We start from the raw sequence: 18632 nt of genomic DNA on the forward strand, positions 1-18632 counted from the left end.
TATGCCTATAGAAGACCTTGGGAATCCCAAATTGATGTTGGCTGCCAGTATTTTCTCATAATTCCTCTTTGTTTCTCTAATATGCTTTTTCACCTCCCCCTGAACCTCATCTTAATTGCGTGGCCGCCATCTTTATAAGGGGCAATGTTTTTGGAATGTTTCTGGGAGTGTGTTAGGATAGTTAAGTCTGGAGGTAACAAAGGAATGGATGAGAGTTTCAGCAGCAGATGAGCTGAGACTGGGGTGGAGTCGGGCGATGTTACTGAGGTGGAAATAGGCGGTCTTGGTGATGATGTGGATATGTGGTTGGAAGCTCATCTTGGGGTGAAACATTTCACCATGGTTGTGAACAGTCTGGTTCAGTCTCAGACAGTTGTCAGGGAGAGGGATTGTCGCGGAAAACAGAGTGAACACTCGGACCCAGGAGGTTTGTCTCGGAAGCCTTTATTGAATCATGATATCACGGAGAGCCCAGCAGCATACAATGGAGCTAGCCGGCACTCTGAGGAAGCATCAGAGTACACACATAGTTATAGCAAAAGCGTACGTGACAGAGGTCATGCAATTTACAAAGTTGCTTGACCCTTAGTAATTAATAACATTGAAAATTTATCTTTGGCATGCATACAATTGTTCTATCTTAGTTTATAATTACACAAAAACTTTGAGTACCCATCTGGCGACTAGTCATCTGGACAGACAACAGATAGCGTGACCAGGCCCTATCTCATGTGCTGATAACAGACATACTAGCTTGGTTTCAAGGACGCTTGATAGTTTGTTCAGTATACTTGTTTTCATTCCTCCACAATAGCTGACAGCGCAGGTTTGTTTACCACTTGATGTACTGGTGCAAGGACACTTCGTTGTAGTATTCCACTATAGTTTAACCACTTAACCCTTTGTTATCCTGTAGATGTATTTTATTCTCCCACAATCCCTCCTTGTTAATCTTCCTTCCAGATTAACACCAATGAGGAAAAGTATCTTCATTCTCATATGGGGGTTCATAACCAAAAGGAGAAGGCTGATCTCTGGCAGGGTAAACCTTTTCTCCCCACCAGTGGGCCTCACTGGGACCAGTGCGCATCATTTGAGGGACAACTGGAGCTCCTCCTAACCCAGTGGTGCCTCCATTCATGGCTCCATTAATACATTGGACACAACAAATTCGCAAAGCAACACATGCACAGCACCCTATAACACATACCATGACCAACCCAATTAAAACATACAGCAGCCAACTTCCCCAACCGGAGAACCACCCCATTACTGTAGCCCACCAGGAATCCTTGTTATAAAAATTACTCAGTCTTTCCCCAACTTTCTTTATTTCTTGCACTTTATCCATAACATGCTGTCCCAGGTTAGTAATGTTCTCAGAAACATCAGGCACATAAGTGCAGCGCTCTGAACCTATCATGGCACAAGTGCCACCTTTTTCAGCTAGAAGGAAATCAAGGGCCATTCTGTTTTGTAAGGCAGTCAGGCGTAGGGCTATCATTTCAGTAGTGGTAGCTGAAATCTGTTTCCGTGTCTCAATCAAAGCGTTAGCAAATTTTCCAAGTGCAGCTGCCAGGTTGATAATCTCTCGGGAATTATGAGCAGCTCCATAAGAGGGGATAGCAATCATCCAGAATCGTTCAGATTCCGAGATGTCACGGCGATGTAGACGCCGATGCGTGTGAATATCTAATTTACTTATATAGCGAAGATAGGGATTCAAATCTGCTAGGTAGCAGCAACCACTCCAGGTGGGAGTGGTAGTGCCCTTACCCAAACTTCCGTTATCTTGATTAAAGAAGGAAGATAACTGCGGCATCCCAGCCAGCCAGGGGTATGCTTTTTCCCCACAAACCCAGAACGTACATTTAGAGGATTTTGAGGGTCATAACTGCCAGGGCTAGTAGATATAGTGTTTTTGCAACTACTGATTCCCGGGTTATAGGCACCGGTTGCAAAGTTCGAACACCAACAGGTGGCGTTTATCAGCTCCTGAGGAGGCTTGATTCTTATCCCATGATCTGTATAGTTCCACCCATTAGCAGGTGGAGAGCGACGGAACCATCCCCTGAACAAATTGGATTCTGCATCATCTGACTGGGTGTGGAAATTCGTGAGATCCTTCACTTCTTCCTCAGTCATTGGTTTTGCCTGATAGGTGCTTGACTCACCTCCATGTTGGGGAGTCTGGGCACATATCCAACAGGCGCCCTGTCCTACTTGTCTAGAATAGGCGCGGCATAAAGACAAAAAGGTGTTGGGGTGAGAATCGTTTGGGTACACCCCACAAAATATAGCAAAAAGACAGAATATATCACCTGGCTGAAAGGTGTGTATAGGTGTATCCCCTATGGTTACCTGAGCCTGCCTGACCTCTCATGTAGTTCAGCTGCTGTTTTACAAATTGCTTGGGCATAAGCCAGGGTCTGTTCATCATTCCAAATTAAGGCTAATTTTTCTGCACATACAGGAGGTTGGGCTCCGGTGGTCATGGGGCATCCCGTAAGGGCTTCATGGGGTGTTATTCCAGTAACTCTATTCTTTCTGTTTCGCAAAGCATAGAGCACTACTGGGAGCGCTTCGAGCCATGAGAGATCATTATCCTGACAAACCTCAGATAGGGTGTTTTTTAGTTCCCCATTCACCCTTTCAACCATTCCTGAAGACTGTGGCTGATAAGGAATATGCAGCTTCCACTGAAAACCCATAATCTGTACTAAGTCCTTTACAATCTTCCCAGTAAAGTGAGTTCCTCGGTCACTGTTTACCCCCATAGGTATTCCATATCTAGGTATCAGTTCTTTCCACAATATCCTCACTACTGTTCGCGCATCATCTCTTCGTGTAGGGTAGGCTTCAACCCATCGGGTGAACATATCTACTATTACCAATAGGTACTTATACCCTGAGGCCGGGGGCATATGTACAAAATCAATTTGCAAGTTTTCGAAAGGCATTTTAGGCATTGGTAGGTGATCGTACTTAGCTGCCGCTGTCTCCTTATTATTCTGCTGGCAAATTAGACAAGAACGTGTGATTTTCTGTATAGTTGGAGTGATACCAGGTGCAAACCATTGCTGGTTTATTGCATGTTGCATCCCCTCTTTGCCCATGTGTGCCTGTGCATACACTAGGCTACACAGGGGCAAAAACAGACTGCGAGGACAAACCAGTCGGCCATCCGAATCAAAGCAAAATCCGTCTTTATAATATCATTGTGCCCTTTCCCATGACCGTTTTTCCTGCATAGTACAGTTTTGTTGGACTTCCTGTAGTTCGACAGACTCTAGAGCAGGCAGGGGAGGGCGATTTGGGACACGGAGCGCTTGTAAAAGAGGTGTTTGCGCAGCTGCAACTTCTTTGGCTGCCTGGTCAGCGAGGGCATTCCCTATAGAGACATCATCAGTCAGTTTAGTATGTGCTTCGCATTTGATGACCGCCAAACGTTTAGGCAATTGAATTGCTTCTAGGAGGTTCAGCACAAGTTGGGAATGTTTAATGGACTGGCCTGCTGACGTAATGAAACCCCGATTTTTCCATATTTGGCTGAAATCATGGACAACGCCAAAGGCGTATCGGGAATCGGTGTAAATATTGGCTGCTCGATCTCTCGCCAGGATACAAGCTCTGGTTAGGGCAAAAAGTTCTGCTGCCTGTGCTGAAGTGCCAGGAGGTAGAGCGCGGCTTCCATGATGTGGTGTTGATTCACAACAGCATAACCGGCGAGGAGCAAATAGTCTCTTGGTCGATGAGAAGAGCCGTCGGTGTAAAAGGTAACATCCGGATCTCGTAGAGGATCCATCTGCAGATCCATTCTGGGAGAAGTGGATTGCTCGACCATGGCAACACAGTCATGTTCCGCCTCCTCAGAGGACTCGGGAACAAAAGTGGCGGGATTAATGGCAGGCGATCGGCGATAAGTGTAATTGGGATGCGATAATAAAATCACTTCGTACCCCGTTCGTCGTGAGGCAGTAAAATGTTGTGTAGCAGCGGAGTTTAGTAGCAGCATAACAGCGTGGGGTACCCGTACCTCACAAGGGTGATCAAGGACCATTGTAGCAGCAGCAGCAACAGCACGGAGACACGCAGGCATCCCCAGCACCACAGCGGGAAGAGCCATAGAATAATAATTGATCGGTCGTCTACCTCCGTTATGGTCTTGAGTAAGCACTCCGGTGGCGAATCCTCTCTTTTCGCAAACGTGCAGCTGAAAAGGACGCTCATAGTTGGGAAACCCCAGAGCTGGGGCCGTGGTTACAGCTGACTTGAGAGCTTTAAATGCTGACTCCTGTTTTGAGGTCCATTGGACAAGCGCTGGCGCCTCCTTCATCGTAGCTGCACGGAGGACAGCATCGTGTAGGCGATAATCGGGAATCCACTGTCTGCAAAAGCCCACTATACCTAGAAAAGAAAGAATCTCTTTCTTTGTTTTAGGGGGTGGTATCCGCAGGATGGCTTGTACTCGTTTGGGTCCTATCTGCCGAGTCCCTGTTTTTAAAGTGAATCCCAGGTACTGAACTAGCGGCTGGCAGAACTGCAGTTTAGATCTCGATACTCTATGGCCTCTTGTTGCTAAAAATCGGAGTAATGTTACTGAGTCCTCCACGCAGTCTGCCAGTGAAGGGGAGGCCACTAAAAGGTCATCGGCATAATGTATGAGTGTAGAGTTTCCATTCAAATAGCACTCGTCTAAGTCACGTTTCACGGCAGCTGCATATACGGCAGGACTTTCCCTGTATCCCTGGGGAAGCCTCGTCCAGGTATACTGCTGTCCTTTATATGTAAAAGTGAACAGGTATTGACTGTCGGGATGGAGGGGGATAGAAAAGAAAGCGGAGCACAGGTCTATTACGGTATAGGCTACAGCGGCAGACGGGATAGAGGACAGGATCACATTTACATCGGGTACTACCGGTGCTGTGGGGATCACAATGCAAGTCCTGCACAAAACGCCATTCATTTGGCCGTCCAATTTTAGGTATAGGTAGTATGGGTGTGTTACAGGGGCTAACGGTGGGGTTAAGGACCCCTTGTTGGAGCAGGGCGTTTATGACTGGGGCTATGCCTGTCTCAGCGTCAGGAGTTATTTGGTATTGCTGAACGCAGGGCAGGACGGCATTCTTTCCCAGCACGACACAGTGATCTGGGGCGGAGAGCACTCGGCCGACAGGATTTTTATGCAAAGCCCACAGGTCGTCATCGACTATGTCTAACGCATAAGGACCAACAGAGCCAGGCTGCTCAGGCGGCTGTTGTCGCTGGAATTTGGCTGGGGGGTCAATTATTTGACAGGAAATCCCTGGGAGATAGATTCTACCCTCAGCAGGTCCGAACCATTCAAACGATCCGATGCACTGAGGTAGGGGTCTGCTGCAGCCTCTTGATCATGGGACCTATATGGTCTGCCTGAAAGGGGGGCCGAATAGCAAGGGTCAGATGGGGCACAGAATCAGGGCTCATTTGAAACAGAGACTGCTGCTCCGTGGTCAAATGCACCAGGACCCCAAACCCGCCTCGCCGAAATAAAGATAGGGATCAGGGCAAACGGGGGTCACCTTTCCTGTGAGAGTGCTGACCCTTTGATGATATTCAGGGTCGTCTTTCACTGTAAACCACGCGGTACAGTGTAGGCGAGAGTAATACTGAGCTACCTGTAACAGGCTCTTTAGAGTTTTAACAGGCGGTGAACATAGTAATCTGTCAATTTCCTGCCTTAATCGGCCCATCCTGGCCGCGTAAGGATTATTCTCGAGTTGCCAGCAGTATAAGATTGGTTCAGGCTTAGTCTCAGGGATAAGGAGCAAGGAAGTTAACTGATGAGTCTGGGGTGACGGCACCTCCATATACATGCCTTGTGGCGTGCAGTAAACAGTGGCTCCCAGTTTGCACAAAGTTTGGCGTCCTAGCAGGGGTGAGGGTCCTAGCAGGGGTAAGGGTCCTAGCAGGGGTAAGGCTCCTAGCAGGGGTAAGGGTCCTAGCAGGGGTAAAGGAGTGGTTTTTTAAACTATCAATGTCTCCTCCACACGGTTGTCTTCCAGTGACAAGGCAACCCACTTATATAGAGGTTCCGACAGGGGAAAGCCTGCCACTCCTACAGTTACTACCCTGTTTTGACTAAGGGGTAATCCCAGGGAGGGAGGTACAGAGGTTAAGGTAGCGCCAGTGTCCACCAAGGCTTGTAAATGTGTATCTCCTATTCTAAGGGTTGCCATAGGTTGTGCTTCAGAGTCTTGGGAAAGTGATATAACCGCTCCCTGTACCATAACCTCCCCTGGGCCCCGCTAATCTTGTGGAAAAGGGTTATTGTAAGTAAAGGAGGGAATCGCGCGGTCTGCTGACCATAGGACATGGTGGAGGGGCAGACGCGTAAGCGGAAGATGCATCTTTGCGAGCGGTTGCGGGGGTCCCCTCTTGGTCTGTCGGGATTTCATTATCTGCAGCCCGGCTTTCCTTTTTATTCTTTTACTTGGGGTGGTCGGGGGGGTGGGGTTTGGTGGCGTTTCACCACCTCCATCCATTTTTCAAAACAACCTATCATATAATCAAAATCCCAAGTAGGATCTCCGGCCCCATTAGCTACTCCATCCCACCAGGCCTGGATAAGGGGTATTTTAAAACTTCCCCCATACGGCCATTCTCCCTGCGTCCATCCGTACAGGCCACTGCTAAAAGGCACCACATACCGGTCATCGTCCGTTTCTCTTATAACAACGTCGGCTGGCGACCCCGGAGGGACCAGCGGATCTCCTACCTGTTGACGAGCTCTGGTTACCATTATACTTCGTTTTTCCGTTTTCTTACCCATCCTTAAGGTTCCTGTTTTAAGCTTCGGTTTCGGGGGAGTGGCAGAGCCCGCTCTGCTGTTGCAACCTCCCATTTTTCCTACCCTATGTGCTCACCGGTGTTTAAGAGTTCCTCAACAAGTCCACCAGTTCCTTGGGTCTTTCTTATGGTCGGTAGCTACCCTTTTATCTGCTGTCCCCCTTTCAGCTGGGACGCTAATTCACTGCACTCCCCCTTTCAGCTAGGATGCAGTTCGTACTCTCCCAACTTAGGAGAGTTATTCCTCCCTGTCTCCGCGAGGGTTCTTTTTTAGAGATCCGACGGCCCAGGATTTCAATCACCTCTCCAACTTAAGAGGTTACTGGACTTCAGTCAGATCCCATCCTCGTCGCCAATTTGTCACGTAAAACGGAGTGAACACTCGGACCCAGGAGGTTTGTCTCGGAAGCCTTTATTAAATCGTGATATCACGGAGAGCCCAGCAGCATACAATGTAGCTAGCTGACACTCTGAGGAAGCATCAGAGTACACACATAGTTATCGCAAAAGCATACGTGACAGAGGTCATGCAATTCACAAAGTTGCTTGACCCTTTGTAATTAATAACATTGAAATTTTATCTTTGGCATGCATACAATTGTTCTATCTTAGTTTATAATTACACAAAAACCTTGAATAGCCCATCTGGCGATTAGTCATCTGGACAGACAACAGATAGCGTGACTAGGCCCTATCTCATGTGCTGATAACAGACATACTAGCTTGGTTTCAAGGACACTTGATAGTTTGTTCATCATACTTGTTTTCATTCCTCCACAATAACTGACAGCACAGGTTTGTTTACTACTTGATGTACTGGTGCAAGGACACTTCGTTGTAGTATTCCACTATGGTTTAACCACTTAACCCTTTGTTATCCTGTATATGTATTTTATTCTCCCACAGGGATGGAGTCGGTGTGTAGGGAGTTGAGGTTGTAGCAGAGGCTGAAGACAATGGCTTCAATCTTCCCAATATTTAAATGGAGGAAATTTCTGTTCACCCAGTAATGGTTGTCAGACAAGTCAGGACGGTGTGTGACTTGGAGATGAACTTGGAGATGATGGTGTTCTCATACACCTGCTACCCTGGTCCTTCTGGGTAGTGGAGGTTGAGGGTTTGGGAGATTCTGTCAATGCTCTGGTTGCGTTGTAGATATATGAAATCATGCTCCTTCACCCCTGCTCTCTCTTTCTCTCCCTCACTCGCTTTTTCTCTCTCTCTTTCCTGCCATGGAACCCAGAATCTTGTGTAGGCGCAGACCGAGTGGCAGGGTCCCTTGTGATGTTTTATAATCCTTGCTCCTTATTCTTGGGGATAACAGAGTCGGTTGTATCTCTCAATAAATTTTCTTCAACTTCGGCAAGAGGGAGCTTGACTCAAGGACACATCATTGGGTCCAATGAATCCAACTTGCCATCAGCCAAAGGAAGAAAACCAGTCAAGACTATCCTCCTGATAGTCTAAGTTTCAATAACATATTAACTCAGTTGTAATCTTCCTGAATATTATAAGGGTCTGGGTTCAACTCCTCAGTAAATATTCCCCGACCTTCAGGAGAATAGGAGTTGGGTTCACTGAGTGGTGCAGAAGACGAGGTGAGGCAGGTTAAGTTTTAAGAATATTTTTTAAGAATCTGTCACAGTAAGAAAGCATGTGACCTGGTGATTATGCAAAATAGTATAATTTGCAAGGCTAAGTAAATCTCGAAAAGAAAAGCTAACTAGTTCTGATCTCTATAAGAGAGTCCAAAATGTAATCTTTACTTGTTGCAGATATAAGAATTCTTAGAGTAAATAAGGATATCCATCAAATATGAAAGTAATATTTCCGTCATCCCCAGTATGTGAGATCCGCTATGTTCAGAACAATTCTAAAGTCAATCTCAGAGAATCTGATGAATCCCCCGAACAAATCTGAAGATTCAAGTTTGAGTTGAGATGTTTATAATGAATCTTGGGGTTGGATAGTTAATGTTAGCGTGGAAGATGTCCATTTGATCACTAACAGACCATCCCTAATTAGTATCCTATATTTAGATGAAAATTAGGTGAAAGGACCACCTATTATCATGAGGGTGCTCATTCAATTTCTAGGAAATGTTATCTTGAATTTATTCCCGAGGACTGAACTTCCCGTGACAGTCTTGTTGGTCAGTGTTGCTGAGTCAAGATATTGTGTCCAGTGGGATAATAAAACTTGGGGCCGAGTATTTCATTTCTCTGTTTTGGGGTTTTAATTATCAGAGCCAGTATTGTAGCTTGTGTGTTAGTGTCATAGCAAGAACCATGGAATCCCATTTTTTAGGTGTGTGAATTTCTTATCAGTAAACTCACCTTTGTTGTGGGGGGAGTTAACCTCGCTGCTTTTGTGAGCTTGTTTTGACCTCTGTTAAAATATGTTTTACTGTGAATTTACCCAGAGTAGCTTTTAATCAAATGTTCCTGTATTAATCCCATGTTATTTGACCATTATTCCCTCACATCTCTCCCTGGTGGGCATTCGTAAACTAGTTGGGTTTTTACATCAGTCCAGCAGCTTTCATGGTCACTTTTTCAAATTCACAGGGGATTCGAAGAGGAGGATTTGCAGTTGGGAAACTGAAACTAAACATCACACCAGGATCTGACAGAGTCACACAATGTATATCGGAGCCCGAATGTCATCGGATTTTGAACATGGAAGTACAAAGTACCGTTCACAGTGGGGAGAAACCGTTCATGTGTTCTGTGTGTGGACGAGGCTTCAGCCGATCTTCTGACCTGTCAAAACACAAGCACAGTCACACTGGGGAGAAACCATGGAAATGTGGAGACTGTGGGAAGGGATTTCGTTACCCGTGTGAGCGGGAAGCTCATCAGCACAGTCACACCGGGGAGAGGCCGTTCACCTGCTCCGAGTGTGGGAAGGGATTCACTGACTCAACCCACCTGCAGACACACCAGCAAGTTCACACTGAGGAGAGACCTTTTCAATGCCCAGACTGCGGGAAGTGCTTTAAAAGTTCCTGGAACCTGGTGTCCCATCAACATGTTCACACTGACGAGAGACCATTCAGGTGCTCTCACTGTGGGACTGGGTTCAGGTGGTCATCTCAACTCACTGAGCACTAGCGCAGTCACAGTGGAAAGAGACTGTTCACTTGTACGGAGTGTGGGAAGGGATTCACTCAGTCATCACACCTGTTGACACACCAGCGAGTTCACACTGACAAGAGACCTTATAAATGCCCAGACTGTGGGAAGTGCTTTAAAAGTTCCGGGAACCTGCTGCGCCATCAACGTGTTCACACTGACGGGAGACTGTTCAGGTGCGCTCAGTGTGGAACTGGGTTCAAGACATCATCTGAACTCTCTGTACACCAGCGAATTCTCTCTGGGGAGAGGCCATTCACCTGCTCCAAATGTGGACAGGGATTCAGTCAGTCATCGACCCTGATGACACACCAGCGAGTTCACACTGGGGAGAGGCCATTCACTTGCTCTGAGTGTGGGAAGCGATTCACTCAGTTATCCAATCTGCTGAGACACCAGCAAGTTCACAAGTAACTACAGTGATTGGATTTTGCTGTTCATTAGGGTCTGTTTCTGCTGAAGTTAATAAACTCCAGCCCAGTTATAGGGGTAAATTTTCTGGATTAAGTCAGATAAATCTGCCTTCTATTCAACACACAGTCTGTCGAGTCTTTTTAATTTCTCAAAGACAAGTTAGTTCCTTTTGAAGGTCTCTCCCTCTCCACTGACTCCACCATCCCTACCTCCAAGTGTGAGGAGCTCATGGAGCTTCTTTGTTGCTAAGATCAGCTGCCTCTGCTGCTTTCCTCCCTTCCATTAGCCTCCTGTGACAAACTGTCTCAAAAGCTCCCCCTTGTCTGAGCCCTGAACTCACATCTTTCTTCAGTTTCTCTCCCATCTTCCCTCATGCCTTCTCAGTGCTCATCTTGTCCATGAGACCCACCCCCTGCTCCATTGACCCTATTCCCACTAAACTGCTGATCACCCAACTTCCCCATGTTCACTGATATTGTTAATAGTTCTCTCTCTCCAGGTAGTGTCCCTCTCTCCTTCTAATCTGCCAAAAACAAGTCTTTGATTCCACCGTCCTTGCAATTACTGCCCCATCTGCAACTTCCCGCTCCTCTCCACATTGAATATGCTGTTACATCCCAAATACTGGGATTCTCAGTGTGAACAGGAAGGGATGTGTTTGGAGACAGGATGTCCCAGTTCTCCACCCTGGGATTCTCAGTGTGAACAGGGTGGGATGTGTTTGGAGACAGGATGTCCCAGTTCTCCACCCTGGGATTCTCAGTGTGAACAGGGTGGGATGTGTTTGGAGACAGGATGTCCCAGTTCTCCACCCTGGGATTCTCAGTGTGAACAGGGTGGGATGTATTTGGAGACAGGATGTCCCAGTTTTCCACCTTTAAAGGGACAGGGAGAGGACCAGCTGGGCTGAATGATGCTGCTTTATGACATCACTGCAGTGCCTAGTAACCATTCTCCCTGAGCCCTGCTCATTATGGGCTGGCTTTAGCTCAGTGCTGTTACAGGGAGGGAAACAGGAGGAGGATTCGAGCCGTGTGGAGCTCAGGATTAATGGGGAGAGATATAGGATCAATTTCTACCTTACTGAGTTTGAAATGTCACTGTCCCGGACACTCCCTGTCCCTCAGTATCTGTATCAGGGGGACAGGCTGATGGGTTTACTCTGTATCTAATCCGTGCTGTATTTGACTGGAGAGTGTTTGGTTCTGACAGAAGATGTTCACCTCAATGATGATGAGATAAACCCATCAGCTTCTCCCCCAGACACAGATCCTGAAAGACAAGGAGTATCTGTAATATTTTGGACCATGTCCTTGATCCAGTTTTGAACTTGTTTCTCACATCTCCTCTCATCCTGCTTTATTCTAATGAAAAGACCCCCAGTTTCTCCAGTCTCTCCTCATGGGAAAGAAAAGTCGGAACTAAGTTAGAAACTCAAACAGGAGATTCACTGCAGACAGGTCACCATTAGAAAACATATCATTTCATAATCAGTTGTTATTAACCGGAATTCACTGTCTGAAAGTTTGGTGGGAGCAGGTTCAACAGTAACTTTCAAAACAGAATTGGAGAAATGCTTGAAGGAAAACATTGACAGGGCCATCGGGAAACAGCAGGGGAGTGGACTATTCAGGTAGCTCATCCAAAGAGCTGGCAAAGGCACGATGAGCCGAATGGCCTCATTTTGCGCTGTAGCCTCTCATCCGTGGTATCACCTCTGAATTTCTCCTGCACCATCCCCATGGCCTTGACATCGTTCCTGTTATAAGATGCCCAGGATTTGATTCAATATTCTAAATACAGCTTAACCAATGATTTACAAATTAATTTTTTAAGAAAAGTGGGGTAACAGGTTCAAACAGCATTTTAAACCTGTCCTTCAAATTTAAAGATTTGTGTATCTGAACCCCTTGCAACATGGCTAAAAGGCATTGAGGTTTTTTTTTATTGTAAAAATATACTTTATTCATAAAAAATCTTCAATCACATTCAAAACCATTTCAAAAACAACATTACAAGGGTACAATCCAGGTTAAACTTTTACAAAATGTATCACCAGGTGCATCAGTACAAACAATATTACAATCATTTACAGCCTTTCATTTTGATCTGTACAGCCCGAGGGGCTCTAAACAGTTCCCAGTCTCTCGGTGCGCTGTGGTAGAAAGGTCTTAGACAGCGACCCTTCCCCATTGCGCCTTGGCGGCAGCTGCCCCAAGCTTTAGTGCGTCCCTCAGCACGTAGTCCTGGACTTTGGATTGTGCCAGTCCGCAACAATCGGTCGGGGACAACTCTTTGTGCTGGAAGACCAACAAGTTTCGGGCAGACCAAAGCGCCTCTTTCACCGAGTTGATGATCCTCCAGCTGCAGTTGATGTTTGTCTCGGTGTGTGTCCCTGGGAACAGCCCGTAGAGCACAGAGTCCTGTGTCACAGAACTGCTCGGGATGAACCTCGACAGCAACCACTGCATCTCTCTCCAGACTTTCTTTGCAAAGGCACAATCCACAAGGAGGTGAACAACGGTCTCTTCCCCACCACAGCCACCTCGAGGGCATCGTGCAGAGGGGGTGAGACTCCTGGCGTGTAGGAAGGATCTGACGGGGAGGGCCTTTCTCACCACCAGCCAAGCTACGTCTTGGTGCTTGTTGGAAAGTTCTGGCGATGAGGCATTCTGCCAAATGACTTTGACAGTCTGCTCGGGGAACCATCCCACAGGGTCCACCCTCTCCTTATCCCTTAGGGCCTCTAGGACGTTACCTGCTGACCACTGCCTGATGGACTTGTGGTCAAAGGTGTTTTTCTGCATAAATTTTTCCACCAGGGACAGGTGGTACGGCACGGTCCAACTACTTGGAGCGTTCCGCGGCAGCGTGGCCAGACCCATCCTTCGCAACACCGGGGACAGGTAGAACCTCAGCACGTAGTGACACTTGGTGTTTGCGTACTGAGGGTCTACGCACCGCTTGATGCAGCCACACACAAAGGTGGCCATCAGTATGAGGGCGATGTTGGGCACGTTTTTTCCCCCTTTATCTAGAGGCTTGTACATCGCGTCCCTGCAGACACGATCCATTTTCGACCTCCAGATAAAGCGGAAGATGGCTCGAGTGATCGCCATCGCGCAGGAGTGTGGAATGGGCCAGACCTGCGCCACGTACAGCAACAGCGAGAGTACCTCACACCTGATGACCAGGTTCTTACCCGCAATGGAGAGGGAGCGTCGCTCCCACATGCCCAGTTTCCTTTTCACCATAGCCACTCGCTCCTTCCAGTTTCTAACGCATGCCCCGGTCCCTCCGAACCATATCCCCAGCACCTTCAGGCCGTCAGCCCTGACAGTGAAGGGGACAAAGGATCGGTCAGCCCAGTTCCCAAAGAACATGGCCTCGCTCTTCCCACGATTTACCTTGGCTCCCGAGGCCAGTTCGAACTGGTCGCAGACGTGCATCAGTCTGCGCACCGACAGCGGATCCGAGCAGAAGACGGCGACGTCGTCCATGTACAGGGAGGCTTTTACCTGAGTGCCTCCACTGCCTGGGATCGTCACTCCTCTTATGCCCGGATCCTTCCTGATGGCCTCGGCAAAGGGTTCTATGCAGCACACGAAAAGGACAGGCGAGAGAGGACAGCCCTGCCTGACTCCAGATTTAAATAGGCATTGAGGTAAGTTGCCTTGTTAGGGGAATACAGTAAGAATTTATTGAAAAGGAATTACTTAGATGGCAGACAGTGCCATCGAGTGCACTAATAGTTAAGGGTTACCAGATGAACTTTGCACACCCTTAGGGCCTGCAATCACCAGAAAGACCCTAGGAACTGGACTGGAGACAGAGGATGAAAACAAGATGGATTAAGTGTGCTCATCAACAGATTAGGAAAGGACAGATGGTGCCAGTTTCGATAGGGGGAGAAGGCTCTGCCTGGGTGAAGGCTGAACAATGTTCTTGTCAGTGATGTATAAATAAGCTGTATGCTTGTAATTTGGTAGAGTGCTACCTCAAGCTGCTTTGAGCTGACCCTCTTTTTGCAATTGCTGGAAAAAGTGATCGTAACCTGTATCTGAGCCTCCTGTGGTTCGTTTGTCAAAGATACCGCAACAGTCTGATATCATGTGTATTATGGGATAGAGAAGTTTAGTCTGAGTTAGAAGCTCAAACAGGCTCTTCACTGCAGACAGGTCACCATGGCAACACTGATAAGACATTCCATTGTACAGAATCACCTCATTGTAAACTCGAATCAGATCAGGGAAAAGGGCAGAGTTTGTCTGTTATTAACCACAATATAAACTGAAACCAGAGTGAGGAATAGAATAGATCAGGTTATAATTGCAATGTTAAATACTTATAATAATGAAACTATCAGAAATAACAGAATTAACAGTGAGCAGGGGAGTTTAGGGAGAATGAGAAAATTCCTGAAGAAAAGTAACTGCTGGGAACCAGGGAATGTGTCCTTGTTAATCACAGATTAGAGAAATTCCAGCTGTCTTATCCTCACTTCCTGCCAAAACCAGCAGAGAAGACAAAGAAGAGTCAGGGGTCAGAGCTGGATCACTACAGGGTATAAAAGTGAGGGGATACTGATGTAAGGGGGCAGTCGGGACTGGAGACACCAGAGATCAAGCTCGGGGTGACCAAGGTTCCATCCAGCGGGCTGACCTCGTGTAAGTGACTATGGACACACGGGACTTGCATGTTTACTCTGCTTGATGGACTAGTATAAGATACGGTAGAGGGCAGAGAATCTGATTAGCTTGTATTTCTTAAAAAATATTTAAATTGTTGACACCGGACTGTCAAGCCTACTGATTTACTAAGACAAATTGTTAGCTGGAATCACCCATCTCTTTACTGTTCTGACCCTCTAATCCCTTCAAACTGTTCCCGTTCACAAATATCAAGGGGAATTGTTGATTTGATTATGGAGTGCCTGTAAATTGAGAAGAAATTGGAACTGGTCAGGGAGCATCTGTAAATTGCGAGGAAATGTGGACTGGTCAGGGAGCATCTGTAAATGGAGGAGAAATTGTGACGGTTCAAGGAGGGTCTGTAAATGAATAGCAATGTGACTTGTCAGGGAGGGTCTGTAAATGAGCAGCAATGTGACTTGTCAGGGCGGGTCTGTAAATGAACAGCAATGTGACTTGTCAGGGAGGGTGTGTAAATGAACAGCAATGTGACTTGTCAGGGAGGGTCTGTAACTGAACAGCAATGTGACTTGTCAGGGAGGGTCTGTAACTGAACAGCAATGTGACTTGTCAGGGAGGGTCTGTAACTGAACAGCAATGTGACTTGTCAGGGAGAGTCTGTAAATGAGCAGCAATGTGACTTGTCAGGGAGGATCTGTAAATGAACAGCAATGTGACTTGTCAGGGAGAGTCTGTAAATGAGCAGCAATGTGACTTGTCAGGGAGGGTCTGTAAATGAACAGCAATGTGACTTGTCAGGGAGAGTCTGTAAATGAACAGCAATGTGACTTGTCAGGGAGGGTCTGTAACTGAACAGCAATGTGACTTGTCAGGGAGAGTCTGTAAATGAGCAGCAATGTGACTTGTCAGGGAGGATCTGTAAATGAACAGCAATGTGACTTGTCAGGGAGGATCTGTAAATGAACAGCAATGTGACTTGTCAGGGAGAGTCTGTAAATGAGCAGCAATGTGACTTGTCAGGGAGGGTCTGTAAATGAACAACAATGTGACTTGTCAGGGAGGATCTGTAAATGAACAGCAATGTGACTTGTCAGGGAGGATCTGTAAATGAACAGCAATGTGACTTGTCAGGGAGAGTCTGTAAATGAGCAGCAATGTGACTTGTCAGGGAGGGTCTGTAAATGAACAACAATGTGACTTGTCAGGGAGGGTCTGTAAATGAGCAGCAATGTGACTTGTCAGGGAGGGTCTGTAAATGAGCAGCAATGTGACTTGTCAGGGAGAGTCTGTAAATGAACAGCAATGTGACTTGTCAGGGAGGGTCTGTAAATGAACAGCATTGTGACTTGTCAGGGAGGGTCTGTAAATGAACAGCAACGTGACTTGTCAGGGAGAGTCTGTAAATGAACAGCAATGTGACTTGTCAGGGAGGGTGTGTAAATGAACAGCAATGTGACTTTTCAGGGAGGGTCTGTAAATGAACAGCAATGTGACTTGTCAGGGAGGGTCTGTAAATGAACAGCAATGTGACTTTTCAGGGAGGGTCTGTAACTGAACAGCAATGTGACTTGTCAGGGAGAGTCTGTAAATGAGCAGCAATGTGACTTGTCAGGGAGGATCTGTAAATGAACAGCAATGTGACTTGTCAGGGAGGATCTGTAAATGAACAGCAATGTGACTTGTCAGGGAGAGTCTGTAAATGAGCAGCAATGTGACTTGTCAGGGAGGGTCTGTAAATGAACAGCAATGTGACTCGTCAGGGAGGGTCTGTAAATGAGCAGCAATGTGACTTGTCAGGGAGGGTCTGTAAATGAACAGCAATGTGAATTGTCAGGGAGAGTCTGTAAATGAACAGCAATGTGACTTGTCAGGGAGAGTCTGTAAATGAACAGCATTGTGACTTGTCAGGGAGGGTCTGTAAATGAACAGCAATGTGACTTGTCAGGGAGAGTCTGTAAATGAACAGCAATGTGACTTGTCAGGGAGGGTGTGTAAATGAACAGCAATGTGACTTTTCAGGGAGGGTCTGTAAATGAACAGCAAAGTGACTTGTCAGGGAGGGTGTGTAAATGAACAGCAATGTGACTTGTTGGGGAGGGTCTGTAAATGAACAGCAATGTGACTTTTCAGGGACGGTCTGTAAATGAACAGCAATGTGACTTTTCAGGGAGGGTCTGTAAATGAACAGCAATGTGACTTGTCAGGGAGGGTCTGTAAATGAACAGCAATGTGACTTGTCAGGGAGGGTGTGTAAATGAACAGCAATGTGACTTTTCAGGGAGGGTCTGTAAATGAACAGCAATGTGACTTGTCAGGGAGGGTGTGTAAATGAACAGCAATGTGACTTTTCAGGGAGGGTCTGTAAATGAACAGCAATGTGACTTGTCAGGTAGGGTCTGTAAATGAGCACAAAATGGTGGTTGGTCAGAGTGTATACAGTGTACAGAAGTAGAATTAGTCACAGAGAGCCCTTTGTTAGATGTGGGAGATATTGCAATACTGGACGTCAATAAGGAACAGAATGAAATGACGCAGAGAGAGAGAGAGACCGAGCTTACTGAAAGAAAGGAAATTAATGATTTGTTTAGTTGAGTGGGAAACAGCAGGAAACAGGTCACTAAGAAATGTGATACTGACAAAAGAGTGACATTGAGAGAAAGTAGAGAAATGAAAGATATCTACAAATCTCAAAAGATGTGAGAATATTATCGAGGGTTAACTAAATTGGGGATAGTGCTGGGAAATATTGCTGAAGTAGAAGATCTGCCATGATCTCACGAAATGGGAGACTGGGCTCAAAGGGCTGAATGGGCTACTCCTGCTCCTATTTCATCTGTTCAATGATACATTGATTTGTTGATGATTCGATGGACTCCTCATTAAGGAAGGTTCTTGAAATGTTAAGGTCAGTGGTTCACAGATTTACTCAGTGTGTATATTGTTTAAAAAGCACACACTGGGCGATGGTGGCTGCGGACTCTAATGTGATCTAGTCCCCAGCTCAGTGTTCAGGTTGATCAGACCCTTCAAATCCAAACTCTCAGCGCAGTTCATATACCTCCCTCCTACCTCAATATGTGATCAACAACTAATGTGGTCTTCAAGTTGTTCTCACACTACATCGTGATACCAAAAGTTAACAACTCGTCCAGATAGGCAAAACTACATAGATTCTCTAACTTTAGAATAACTCAATGAATTAAACTGAATTCTTCACAAATACAATGTTTCATCGTTGGCTTAATGGATTCAGTCGAACTTCCTATTTCATTTTCTTATTGCACGTTCCTCTCTTGTCATTTAATCATTATTCTACAAGCAAAACATTTAATGCTGAGTCTTTTACAGAATCAAATACATTCAGGCCCCACTCTCCTTGTTCTAAACTCTTAACTAGAAAGATAATGTTTGTCGTGGAAAACGGAGTGAACACTCAGACCCAGGAGGTTTGTCTTGGAAGTCTTTATTGAATCATGATATCACGGAGAGCCCAGCAGCATACAATGGAGCTAGCCGGCACTCTGAGGAAGCATCAGAGTACACACATAGTTATAGCAAAAGCATATGTGACAGAGGTCATGCAATTTACAAAGCTGCTTGACCT

General features: G+C 46.3%; 1 pseudogene; it reads left to right on the top strand.

The window, feature by feature from the left end:
* Positions 1-10497, top strand: part of LOC144673362 (uncharacterized) — a 59426-nt pseudogene extending 48929 nt beyond the window's left edge.
* The last annotated feature ends 8135 nt before the right edge of the window (positions 10498-18632 follow it).

This window comes from Cetorhinus maximus, unplaced genomic scaffold, assembly GCF_964194155.1.
Source record: "Cetorhinus maximus unplaced genomic scaffold, sCetMax3.hap1.1 HAP1_SCAFFOLD_353, whole genome shotgun sequence".
Taxonomy (NCBI): Eukaryota; Metazoa; Chordata; class Chondrichthyes; order Lamniformes; family Cetorhinidae; genus Cetorhinus; species Cetorhinus maximus.